The sequence below is a fragment of the Monodelphis domestica genome, chromosome 1 (assembly GCF_027887165.1).
Source record: "Monodelphis domestica isolate mMonDom1 chromosome 1, mMonDom1.pri, whole genome shotgun sequence".
Taxonomy (NCBI): Eukaryota; Metazoa; Chordata; class Mammalia; order Didelphimorphia; family Didelphidae; genus Monodelphis; species Monodelphis domestica.
In genome coordinates, this window is record NC_077227.1 from 222,199,007 (window position 1) to 222,212,568 (window position 13,562).

Here is a 13,562-nt window from a genome sequence, read left to right on the forward strand (position 1 = left end):
TTAAGAGAGTAATTTTAGAGCAAGAATTTGTTTATCTGTATTGAAATTGGGGAAAAGAAGAAAAACCCTCCATCCATACCTCCTTACCAGGGACTTTATTGGTATAACTTTAAAAATGGAGGGGGAAAAGATAGGGAAGAATTAAAGTTAGAAACAGGAAAAATCTGTTTGTAATTTATCTGATTGCATTTCTGTTTTGAGAAGAAAAAGAAATTATATAATGAAATGGTTATAAATATCTCCAATGTGTTAATAAAATGTAGCAAAGGGCTAATATTCATTCACCTATAATCTTTGGCATGTTGGCTTTTATTAAAGTAAGTTAAATATAGTCATTCAACATGCTCAGGGCTGAATATTAATGTATATTTTTATTGAATAGTCTACTGAGGATTTTTCTGTAATTATCTTTTCATTTTATGTATATCCCATGATCTTAATGAAAACATCACCCTTCACCAATGTCTGGTTCAAATAGAAAAGACTACTGCCTCATCCTTGTTGAAAGAATCTTCTCTAGGGGATCCTCTCAAATCTGAATTTCACTTCCATTTTAGAAGAAATAGGCTTTTCAACGACATTTTTGAGTTGACTATTTATATGCCCTTTTACCATCTCTATCCTGCAAACAAATAAACAAACACACACAGAGAGTCACATATACACACCAAAAAAGGATGAGAATAACATAACAATTAAAAGATTAGGCATCTTCACAAACACCAGAATACTAATTGTATATTCATCACCCACACTTTCAAGCAATTTAGGGAGTCTTGTATGAACTTTTTATTTATCTTATTGCAAATAGAACACTAGGACATCTGAGTGACAGGCAGAAAGTATTGGACTAGCAGTTAGGAGACCTGGACTTATATGCAAGATTTACTAATTACTTGTTATGTGATCTTGAAAAAGTTACTTAAGCAAACTGGGTCTGAGTTTGCTCAGCTTTAAAATAAGGGAATTAGATGAAATAATTTCTAAATTGCTTTCCATTTTTTTCTGTGAATTTGACAGAACAGAAGCCAAATGCACAAAGGGACATGTAGGTAAAGGGGAGAGGGCAGAGGAATTATGCTAGAAGATAACTTCAAGAAAGGAGTATTTGCCACAGTCCCTAGGATGATATACAAAGAACAATGGTTTGGGGAAATCAAACTTTAAAAGGATTTATACACAAAACACACTACCTCTCAGCCATCAACTAAAAAGACAGAAGTAAAAAGACTTTACTACATATTACTTAGACCAAAAAGCAATATACATAGATTTCAAGCCCAACAAAGGAGCAAAATATAGTAGTTAAGAAGGTCTTCAGATAATCCAGACTTTGCTAGAGCTATACTAAAAGCAGAGCAGAAAATAATTTCTTGACTTTCTTAATAATGATTTCATCATACAAAAGAAGTAAAAAAAATCAATCAATCAATGAGCATTCATTAAGAAATTACTGGAAACCAAGATGGAAGAGTAGAAGCAGGAAAGCTCAAAACCACCATGAGAATCCTTTCCAACTAATATTGAATAACACCAAAAAATGAGTATGGGAGTGAAAGAATCAACAATAAGACAGAGTGAAAAAACTTTTATGAAGAGAACAATTTGAAAGTTAGGCAGAGAGCACCTTTGTTACTGGGGTGAGAAGAGAGCACAGCCAACAGAAGGCTACAGCAAGAAGTCAATAGCAAGCCAATAGCAAGCCCCTCACTCCATCTCACATCTACTGTTTCAGGTTCTAAACATAGACCTAAGCCAACATCCAGAACCTAAGAACCTGCCTGGGCAAAAATCAGTCCAACCCAAGGCATAAACCTTTAAGTTCCAAGCAAACCTGCTGTGAGGTCTAGAATTCCAACCAGGGACAGTTTGTCCTGTGTAGCATGATCTGTGTGAGCTCACAGCAAGACCAGGAGTCCTAGACTTGGCTTGTAGTGAGGACCTCAATCCTATTTTGGGTCAGTTGGTAGACTTAGAGTTGGGCTCCAGATCCCTGCAGGGGCAGTCCCCAGTGTGCTGGCTTGTGGAAGCATGGTTTGTCTTTGCCAAAGCTCAAGGAAAAGCCCAGGGCAAGACAGTCTCCTATGTGTCAGGTCTCTCACCTGATCAAACTCAGAGTGAGACTTAAAGCCTACCTCCAAGCCTGAGGCTAGAATTTGAGTCATCAGCAGTCTCCAGGGGTTATTGAACTAGCAGTGGAAGGTGGCTTTCAGAGCCCCCAGCCCACAGGTCACCATAACATCTTGGAAGAACAGAAATTTGCAGAAACCCATAAATAAGATTAAGGTTAGCATCAAGGAAGAGCAGAAATTTAAAAGAGTTCCCTCTCTTGTAGGAGAACAGAGCCCAAGTTTAAAACAAAAGGGAAAGTGAAGAAAAAGGCTAGGGAAATGATCAAATCTAAAAAGAAGAAAAGGAAAAAAACTACCTAACCACAGAAAAATTATATGGAGACAAAAAGCAAGGCAAAGACATGGAGGAAGACAGTGAAAGGAAAATAAATACACACAAAGTCCAGAAGAAAAATGTGAATTGGACTCAGATTCTGGAAGTACTCAAAAAGAAATTCAAAACTCAATTAAGAGAGGCAGAGGAAATTAAAGGGGGGGGGAATAAAAGCAATGCAAGAAGAAATGGGCCAAATGATAAATGAGGCTAAAAAGATGATGGAAGAAAATCATTTCTTAAAAATTATAATTAGGCAACTAGAAGTTAAATATTTCATGAGACATAGAGATACAATAAAACAAAATCAAAAGAACAAAACATAAAGAAGAAAATGTGAAATATCACACTGAAAAAAAACAACTCATCTGGAAAATAGATCTGAGAGAGAATTTAAAAATTATTGGACTACCTTAAAGCCATGATTAAAAAAAAAGATGTCTGGACATAATAATACAAGAAATTATCAAAGAAAACTGCACAGATATTCTTGAACAAGTAAAATAGAAATTGAAGAATCCACAGATCCCCTTCAGGAAAAAAAAAATTCTCAAATGACAACTCCCAGGAATATAATAGCTAAATTCAAGAGCCCCTGCCCCAAGCCACGAGAAAATACTGCAAACAGCCAGAAAGAAACAAATACCATGGATCTAAAGTCAAGATTACACAGGATTTAGCAGCCTCCATATTGAAGGACTGGAAGGCATGGAATATGATATTCAGAAAGGTGAAAGATCTAGGTTTTTAACCCAGAGTCAACTATCCAGCAAAATTGAGTATATTCTTTTTTTTGGGGGGTGGGGGGGTGGGAGGGAAAGTCATTCAATAAAAAAAGATTTCCAAGCATTCCTGATAAAAAAAAAAAACCAGACCTAAATAGAAAAATATTAAAGTCAAAACACAAAATCCAAAAGAAGCCTAAAAAAGTAAATAAGAAAGAGAAAATTTTAAGGGTTCCATAATGTCAAACTACATGTATGGGAAGAGGATAATTTTAGTTCTTAAAAATTCTTAGTAGTAATAGAGCAGTTAGAATGGGTATACGTATACAGTGGGTGGAGAAGTAAGCTGATTTGAATGACATGATATGCAAAAATAAAAATCAAGGGAGGAAAAAGAGAATAACACTGAGAAAAAGAGAAGAGATAGATGGAAAGGTACAAATTATCTCACCTAAGGAGAAGTGAAAAAGTTTTACAGTGCAAGGGAGGATGAGGATGGTGACGGGAAATGCTTAAACTTCACTCTCATTGTAACTGGTTCAGATAACTGGTTTAAAAAATGACCATACTTATTGGGGTATACAATTCTATCTTACCATATAGAAAAGAAGAAGGGGAACAAGAAAGAGGAAGGGGGTGGTATTAGGAGGGAAGAGGAAGTACCAGATTTCAAATTGTATCAGAAAGCACCAATCATCAAAACTATCTGGTACTGGCTAAGAATTAAGATTATAGATCAATGGAGTAGATAAGATACACCATATATAGGGATAAATGTCCTTAGCAACCTAGTGCTTGATAAACCCAAAGATCCTAGCTTTTGGAATAAGAACTCACTATTCAACAAAAAATGCTGGAAAATTAGAAAACAGTATGACAGAAGCTAAATATAGACCAATATGTCATACCCTACATCAAGAAATGGGCAAAATGGATATAAGATTTAGATTTAAAAGGATGATAATATAGCTAAATTAGGGGAACACAAAATATTTTACCTGGCAGGTCCTTGAAGAAGAGAAATATTTAGGACCTTTTAAGAGATAGATGTAAAATGAATAATTTTGAGTATATTAAATTAAAAAGGTTTATACAAACAAAACTAAGTGTGACATTTTTTATAAGAAATATCTCTGATAAAGGTTGAATTTCTCAAATTTACAGAGAACTAAATCAAATTTATAAGAATACAAGTCATTCTCTAATTGACAAAAGGTCAAAAGATAAGAACAAGCAATTTTCAGATGAAGAAATCAAAGCTATTAGTAATTATGTGAAAAATGTTTTAAGTCACTCTTGATTAGAGAAATACAAATTAAAATAATGCAGAAGTACCAACTCACATCTATTAGATTGGCCAATGTGATGTGTTGTAGTGAAAATTTCACCTTTTAAGATTGCTATAATATTGAACAATGGCCGCCAAGGAATTTACTTATGAAATTCCTAAAATGAAACACTCAAGTCAGAATGGAGTTTATGGAGGTTTAATCACAATGGGAGTAGGGAAAAGGAGAAGGAGAGAAGGAGAGAGGAGAAAAGGGAAAGGGGTTACTCAAACTCTGACCAAGGCAGAGGGAGTTTAGGCCCAAAGGGCCAAGGTGGAAGGAATCAGTCCCTGGCTCACGTGACTGATCTGAAGGGAAGCTGTCTGCGGGCCTCCTCCCTGTCCAAGCTCCTCACACCAACTGGCTTCTCGCCCTGTCTACAGGAAGTGAGCGAATTCCAGAGGCTGCTTTCTCAGTCACTTCCTGTGCCTCACAAGTGCCAATGGTGGCTCTAGCTTGGCTTAGGACAGCCCAGGTGGGCAGTTAGTTATTTCTGATTTGTCATTGACTAGCACATGCCCATGTAGTGTGGGTGTGCACAATTTTTGGGTGCTAGACCAAGATGGAGATTTTAAAATTCACAGATGGGAAATAAAATGTAGGAGAATTCAAATATGATGAGATGGTAGAGTGAGTTGATAGGAGTAATGTGCAATAAGCCTGGAAAGATAGAAGGGGACCAAGTTGTGAAGAAATATACCATGTTAAATACAAGCATTTATATTTGATACTAGGTGCAACAGAGAGCCAAAAGAGCTTATTGATTAGAAAAGAATTGGAAGATAAGATTTGCACTTTAGGAAAATCATGGCCACAGTTATTTGAAAGATCAATAGATGCAAGAAAAGGGTAAAGGCAGAGACAAATTAAGAGGCTATTTTAATAGTCCAAGTGAGTGATAATGAGAACCCAATTCAGTATTACAGTTATATGAGTGGAGAGAAAGGACATTTGCCAAACATGTGAAGGTAAAATGATATAATTTATTAACTGATTGAATATGTAGAGTGATTAAGAGTACAAAGGATAACAAGGTTGCAAACTTGACTGTCTGGAAAAATTACAATGTCCTCAAAAGAAACAGAGAAGTTCAGAAAATGGGATATTTTTAGAGAAAAGATAATGAATTATTTTTGGACATGTTAAATTTAAGATCTATTTTGAAATGTCTGCTAAATATTGTAGCTGATGAGTACAGGAAGAAACTCTGGATAGATAGATATGTCTGAGATTCTTCTGCATATAGAAGATAACAGGCCCATGGGAATTTTTGAGATCACCAAGTGAGCATTTAGAGAGAAAAGAAAGTCTAAAACAGTTTTGGATACATCTGTAGTGGGGAGGGGAAGGAAATGTGACATGAATGTGGATAATACAAAGAATGAAAAGTGATCAGACATGTATGAGAACTAAGATAGAATGATGTCATGCACAAACAACAACAAAAATTCCCCAGAAAATTCTATTCTCTATCTGATTTTCATTAACAAAGGAACTAGTTACGATGGTGGAAATGGTGACAGACTTGGAGTAGAGCGGATGACATTTCCTACTATAGTTTGGGATAATGAAAAGGAAAGTATAGTTTGACACAAATTCCAGATTTCATTATCATAAAATTCAAAGGGTTCAAAGTAAGATAAGTAGGGTACTGTCAAGTAAAATTCAACTGTTGATTCATCTAAAAAGGAACAAGAAATTCTCAAAACAAAAATTTTGAAAACAGGAAAAAAATTCAAGTTAGGAACAAGGGTTCCTAGCTTTCTGAAGAAAGTTTAGTTTAGAAAGCTTTCTGAAGAAACTTATGTGGAGGTCCATGGAACTCACTATTATGTTTTAATTTATGCAGAAGATGGAAGTAAGAGAAGGTAACAATGAATCAATACAAAAATATCATGATACTCAAACCATAATATCAAAAGCTCAAAATTAATTGAAATGAAAAAAGAAAAGTAAAAGCATCAAAAAGATTGCTATCATTAATATTTTGTTTTCTTGAGGGAATGAAAGGATGATTAAAGAAAGGAGAACACTATGGGGTAATGTGAACTGAAAACAGAGATAAGGCAGAGTTGCATAATTATTATTTTACTTCTGTGCTTTATTTTCTACCAGTGAGAATAATCTTTGGACTCAAAGTGCTAAAATAAAATATTTTATAGGGATTTAGTATCCAATATTAATGAAGAGAAAACAAAAGAAGATGTGACTGTCCTTTGTAATTTCAGGTCACAAGGTCAAGTGATTAGTAATATTATAAACATGATGGGGAATAAGAGATATACCTCAGTTTTGGAGAAGGGCAAATATTTTCCAAAGAGAAAAAGAGGCTTTAAATGATAAGTGAATTAACCTGAATTAGATTTCTGGCAGATTTTGCAATGTGTTATCAGAGATGGCTGGTTAACTTATAGAAAAGGCAGTTGTGAGCTAACGTGGCTTTGCCAAGAATAAGTCATACCAGACTAACCTTATTTCCTTTTTATGATGGGGCTCCTAAATTTGTAGGGGCAGCTAGATGTGGCAGTAGGCTTGGAATAAGGAAGATTTATCTTCAAGAATTCAAATCCAGCCTTAAATACTTACTATTTATGTGACCCTACCTAGGCAGGTCACTTAACCCTGTTTGCCTCAATTCCTCATCTTTAAAATGAGCTGGAGAAGGAAATGCAAACCATTCTGTTATCTTTGTCAAGAAAACCCCAAATGGGATTAGAAAGTCAGAGAAGGCTAAAAATTCCTGAACAACAATCATTAAACATGTAGACCAGAGCAATGCTCTAAATATGACATATTTATATTTTATTCAGTTTTTAGTAATATATTTGATGTTATTCTTATGGAAGAGATACAAAAATGTGAACTAGGTGATAATACAATCAGAGGAATTTGGAACCAGATAAATTACATGCCTTAAAGGGTGGCTATTGACCACTGGATTTTAACTTAGAAGGAAATCTCCAAGGAGGCATAGTAGCAGAAAAATCCTAAAGTTGCTCTGAATTTCCTTCCAAAACAATCATTAAAAAGTGTCTCAAAAGGACAGAAGTCAAGGCAGGACAAGCAAATGGGCTCATCCTCTGAATATAGCATGAAAGGTAGGCAGAGAAAAGGGATTTCCACATTATAAGGGGGCAAAACTGCATGAGGAAAACTACAGGCAGACCATACCCCACCCACCTCCCACCTACCTTACCAGAGGCAGAGCCAGGACCTGGGCAACCTCCAAATTCCAGGAGGCTAAGATGCATACTACACTAAAGAAAAACCACCTCACACTTATCCCTGAAGGGTCCAGGCTCTGGGAGTGAGATTTGAAACTTAAGAGCAACAGACTCATTCAGGCAGACCAAAAACAGAGAACAAAAAAACTACGTACCAATCTCCTTAAAGAACATAGATGCAAAAATATTAAACAAAATACTATCAAAAAGACTAAAGCAAGTTATCACAAGGATTATTCACTATGACAAGGTGGGATTTATACTAAGCAAGCAAGCCTGGTTCAATATTAGGAAAACCATCCACATAATTGACCATACCAACAACCAAACTAATGCAAATCTCAATTATATCAATAGATGCAGTAAAAGCCTTTGACAAAATACAACACCCGTTCCTATTGAAAAAACTAGAAAGTACAGGAATAGAAGGGCCTTTCCTCAAAATAATAAGCATAAATACTGCTTTTTAAAAATTTTTAAAGTTTTAAAATTTTAAAATTTAAAAAAAAAATTTAAAAATTAAATGAATTTAAATTTAAATATTTAAAACCGTCATCAAGTATCATCTGCAGTAGGGATAAGTTAGAAGCATTCCCAATAAGATCAGGAGTGAAGCAAAGATGCCCATTATCAACACTACTATTTAATGTTGTACTAGAAATGCTAGCAGTAGCTATTAGAGAAGAAAAATAAATGGAAGGGATCTAAATATGCAATGAAGGTACTAAACTATTACTCTTTACAAATATGATGATATACTTAGAGAATAAGAGAAAATCAACTAAAAAGTAAGTGAAAATAACTAATGACTTTAGTAAAGTTGCAGGGTACAAAATAAACCCACATAAATCATCAGCATTTCTATATATTTCCAACAAAATTCAACAGAAAGAATGAGAAAGAAAAACTCCATTTAAACTCACTCTAGATAATATAAAATATTTGGGAATCTATCTGCCAAGACAAACTCAGGAATTATATAAACACAACTATAAAACACTTTTAAATAAATAAAACTTGATAAAAAAAACTGAAAAACCATTAATTTTTCATGGGTAGGACAAGGTAGTATAATAAAAATGACAATCCTACCTAAATTAATTAATTGTTCTGATCATTGTTCTGATACATTCTGATCAAACTACAAAAAAACTTTTTTTTTATATAGAATGAGAAACAATTATAACAAAGTTCATCTGGAATAATAAAAGATCAAGAATATCAAAGGAATTAATGAAAAAAATTACAAAGGATGGAGGACCAGCAGTATCAGATTTTACACTATACTATAAAGCAGTGATCAACAAAACTATATGGTGCTACCTAAGAGATAGAAGGGTGGATCAACGGAATAGACTTAAGGTAAATGACCTCAGCAAGCTACTGTTTGATAAGCCCAAAGATTCCAGCTTTGGGGGCAAGAACCCACAAGAACTGTTGGGAAAATTAAAAAACAGTATGGGGAAAATTAGGTTTAGATTAACATCTTACACCTTATAACATGATAAATTAAAAATGGGTAAATGACTTCAAAATAAAGGGGGAAATTATAATCAAATTGGGTGAACATAGAATAGTATGCCTGTCATATATATTGGAAAGGAAAGATTTTAAGACCAAGCAAGAGATAGAGAATATTACACGATGTAAAATGAAAAATTTTGATTATATTAAATTTAAAAGGGTTTGTACAAACAAAACCAATGCAACCAAAATTAGAAAGGAAGCAACAAATTGGGCAAAAATTTTTGTAACAAAAAACTCTGACAAATGTCTAATTTTTCAAATATATAAGGAACTAAGTCAAATGTACAAGTACTCAAGTCATTCCCCAATTGAAATGGTGAAGGGACATGAATAAGCAGTTTTCAGATGGAAAAATCAAAACAAACAATAATCACATGAAAAAGTATTCTGAATCCCTTCTGATTTGAGAAATGCAAATCAAAACAACTCTGAGGTACCATCTCTCGCCTATCAGATTGGCCAATATGATAATAAGAGAAAGTGATAAATGTTGGAGGGGATGTGGCAAAATTGGGATGCTAATACATTGCTTGTGGAGTTGTGAATTGATTTAACCATTCTGGAAGGCAATTTGGAATTATGCCCAAAAGGGCTTTAAAAAAATCCTTTTATCCAGCAATGTCACTAGTAGGTTTATACCAAAAAAAAATTATGTAAAAGGGCTCTACAAAAATATTTATGGCTACACTCTTTGTAGTGGCAAAAATTTGTAAAATGAGGGAATGTCCTTCCATTGGAGAATGGCAGAAGAAACTGTGGTGCATGATGGGAATACTATTGTGCTATAAGGAATGATGAACTATTTGATTTCTATATGAACTGGAAAGATCTCCAAGAACTGAGCAGAACCAGGAGAACATTGTATACAGAAACTGAAACACTGAGGAAAGATCAAATGTAATCGACTTGTTACTAGTAGAAATGCAAAAATACAGGACAATCTCAAGGGACTTTGGAAAAAAAGAATGCTATCCACATTAAGATAAAGAACTGTGGGAGTAGAAACACAAAAGGAAATGATGTGATTCATCACTTATTTTGGGGGTATTTGATTTGGGGTTTAGGTTTTAAAAGATTACTGTATTACAAAAATGAATAATATGTAAATAAGTATCAAGTTATAACACATATATAACCTAGAGGAATTGCTCGTCAGCAGCTCTGGGAGGAGGAAACCAAGAGGGAAGGGAGAGAAAATAAATTATGTATAACTATGGAAAAATATTTAAAAATAAAAATAAATACATTTTTAAAAAATAACATATTTTTAAATGAAGGAAATCTCCAGTAAATCTCTCTAAGTATTTGTGCTTGGAGCTCTACTGATTGGTACTTTTTCCTACTAGCTTAACTAAAGACAGAGATGGAATCCTAATCAAAATTGCAGATGATAAATTTGAGAACAATAGTTAAAACAGGGCATGACAGGCCTAGAACCAAAATGATCTCAACAAGCTGGAACATTGGACTAAGTTTAATTTAAAAAATAGGGAAAAATGTAAATTCAATTATCTAATAAATATTTATTAAGTGCCTATTAGGTGCAAGACTTTAGGCTAGGTTGGGGTCTCTTATTTGTATTAAAAAGTTTTTAAAAGCAGTAGTTTGTTTAAAAAAAGATATGGTTTTAGTGAACTGTAAACAATATGAGTCAGCAGTGTGATGTGGCACTCAATAAAAGGTAAGGTTTTCTTAGCACAGTGACATAATGGATAGAACACTGAAACTTCAATCAGGAAGTCTTGCCTTCATAATTTCAAATCTATTCTCAGCAACTTACTAGGTGTGTTTTACTGGGTAAATCACTCAATCCTCTTTCTCAGTTCTATAAAATGTGCTGGAGAAGGATATGGCAACCCACTCCAATATCATTGCCAAGAAAGCTCCGAATGGTGTCATGAAGAGTCAGGTGGGAATGAAATGACTGAACAATGAAAACTTTGAGATTCCATTGGTTGTCAGAGTTTCCATGTGTAAAGTAGTGAGAGTCCCAATATACATCTTCATAGTCAGATCACAGATGCAGCACTCTTTCCAGGCCTGGTAACTACCAATCATGAAAGAAATTGTAAAGCTGGGCAACATCCCAATGAGTACTAACAGGATGGTGAAGGTCAAGTCCATGCCACTTGAGAATGGAATGATGGAACTGGGGATGTCTCACCTAGAAAATATAAGATTAAAGGGACATAATAGTTCAAGGACCTTCATGGCAGAAAGTTAATCTATTTCATCTGATTCCAGAGAGCATTAGTAGGAAAAGTAGATAGAAACTGCAATAGACAAACTTATGCTTGCCAATTCCCTATAGAGCTGCCCAAAGTGGAATGGAGTACATTCCCAGGAATGTGTGCCCTCTTTTTATACAAATATATGTGTGTATATATATATATATACACATATATATATGTGTATATGTATATATATATATAATAACATTTTCAAAAGTACAATAGAGGAGGTTCCTTTTGTGTATTGGTTGATGTACACTTCTGCAGATTTCCCTTCCAACTCTGAAGTCCTGTGATTGTGTGGTGACCTGAATATCAGGTCCATGACCTTTCTGAAGGGCAGCATTATAGCAAGAGGAAGAAGGTAGGAAAAATAAAAGAATAGGTTACATATAAGACTACCATTAACTAATAAAATCTGTAATTTATAGAATTTACTTTTATATATGCTATTGTCCCTCATGAGCCTATTTGTTTACTAAGTTCATAATAGAAAACTCTAAAACAAGTGACCATAAACAAATCAAGAATAGATACATGCTATTTACAACAAAAAGAAATGCCTAATGCCAGGATATTTTTGGAAAACTTAAAAAAATTTTTTTCTTCATTTTTCGCTACAACTTTACATTATTCGTTGATGCTGCTTATGAATTTCCATTAACTTTCTCTTTAAGATTTTGCAAATGAGTTTGTATTTGAAGCCAGTCCTACCATTGTCTGACATATTCTTTTATTAAGTAAATACATCAGTATAGACTGAGTAGGACAATTTTTATGCTCTTTTAATCCCTTCATTAAGGCAATTGATACATCAGTCTGGTGTCAACATCCCTTTCTCTAACCATTCCTTTTTTTCCATCAATAACATTTTTTGTAGCTGCAGTTTGAGTCATTTTAATTACTCTTTTATAATTTTCTCATTTTATTCTGTTTTCAAATGTTTCATTGATTTTAGGTTTTTTTCCAAACATACTGGTGAACTGACTGTACACAAATGATTCATAAGTGAGTTCCACATCAGTCAATAGTCATTTCCTTTCTGTTAAAATATAATGTTTTATTTTTTTGTGATGTTATTCAGTAATCTACATGTTTACCACCGTTTGATTATTTTCTTGAATAGAATATTTTATTTGTGATGTACAGGAAGGAAGCTTCATTGTAGAATGTAGGTTCTTGGCCTCTCTCAATCTTTATTTCCAAATCCAAATCATGTTTCAAAACATTTTTCATATATCCCTCTTTGCTTTGAAGTCACATACTATGAACGTATGTGTTGATTTAAGATGAAATATCTTCCTGAATTCTTCATTGAACCATTGTACCTCTTCCTCCTCCTCAATAGATATTGGAGCTTAAGCTTCAATTATTTTCATGTTTTTTTTTTCTTTTTGAAACTTAGAAATGTTGTAGTCAAGATAGCCAGGTTTCCAGTGGAATTATATTTTATATTGCCTTTAGCTTCTTGATAAAACCAACTCTATCAACTCCTTTATTTACATTTCCAAGGAGAACCTCTGAGCTATCCTACCATTTATCTTAAATATTTATTTATCTTCTGCACTTTTTTACAGAGAGAATGATATAATTCAATTCCTCCAGGACCACATTCCGCTTTGGTCTGTTGAAAAGAACTCACAAATAAAATAAAAATAGTTAAGTGCATGGTTAATATTCTAAAACCTATGCAATTCTTAGTGTCCTATACTCCCTTTTCTGCCTTATTGAGCCATATTTAAACACAGAAAAGGCTAGAGATTAGTTGGTATTTTTCATCATTTTGTGGATTGTTGAGCCAAAGAATTTATCATCAAGTGGCCACCTATGAGTAATTAAAATATCCTTATTTAGGTCTTGGGAAAGTGGGCACATTCAGTTACTGGTGGAAATTATTGTAGATCTGAAATCAAAAGGATCTGGGTCTAAAAATCCTATCTCTGCCACTTATTATCTATGTGATTTTGTGTTTCATTAAGTCACTCTGAGGCTTAGTTTTCTCATTTGTAAAGTGAACTAGATGACTAATAAGGTACTTTCCCATACAAGCTCATTTAATCTAGTAATACTTTTAGTGTACTC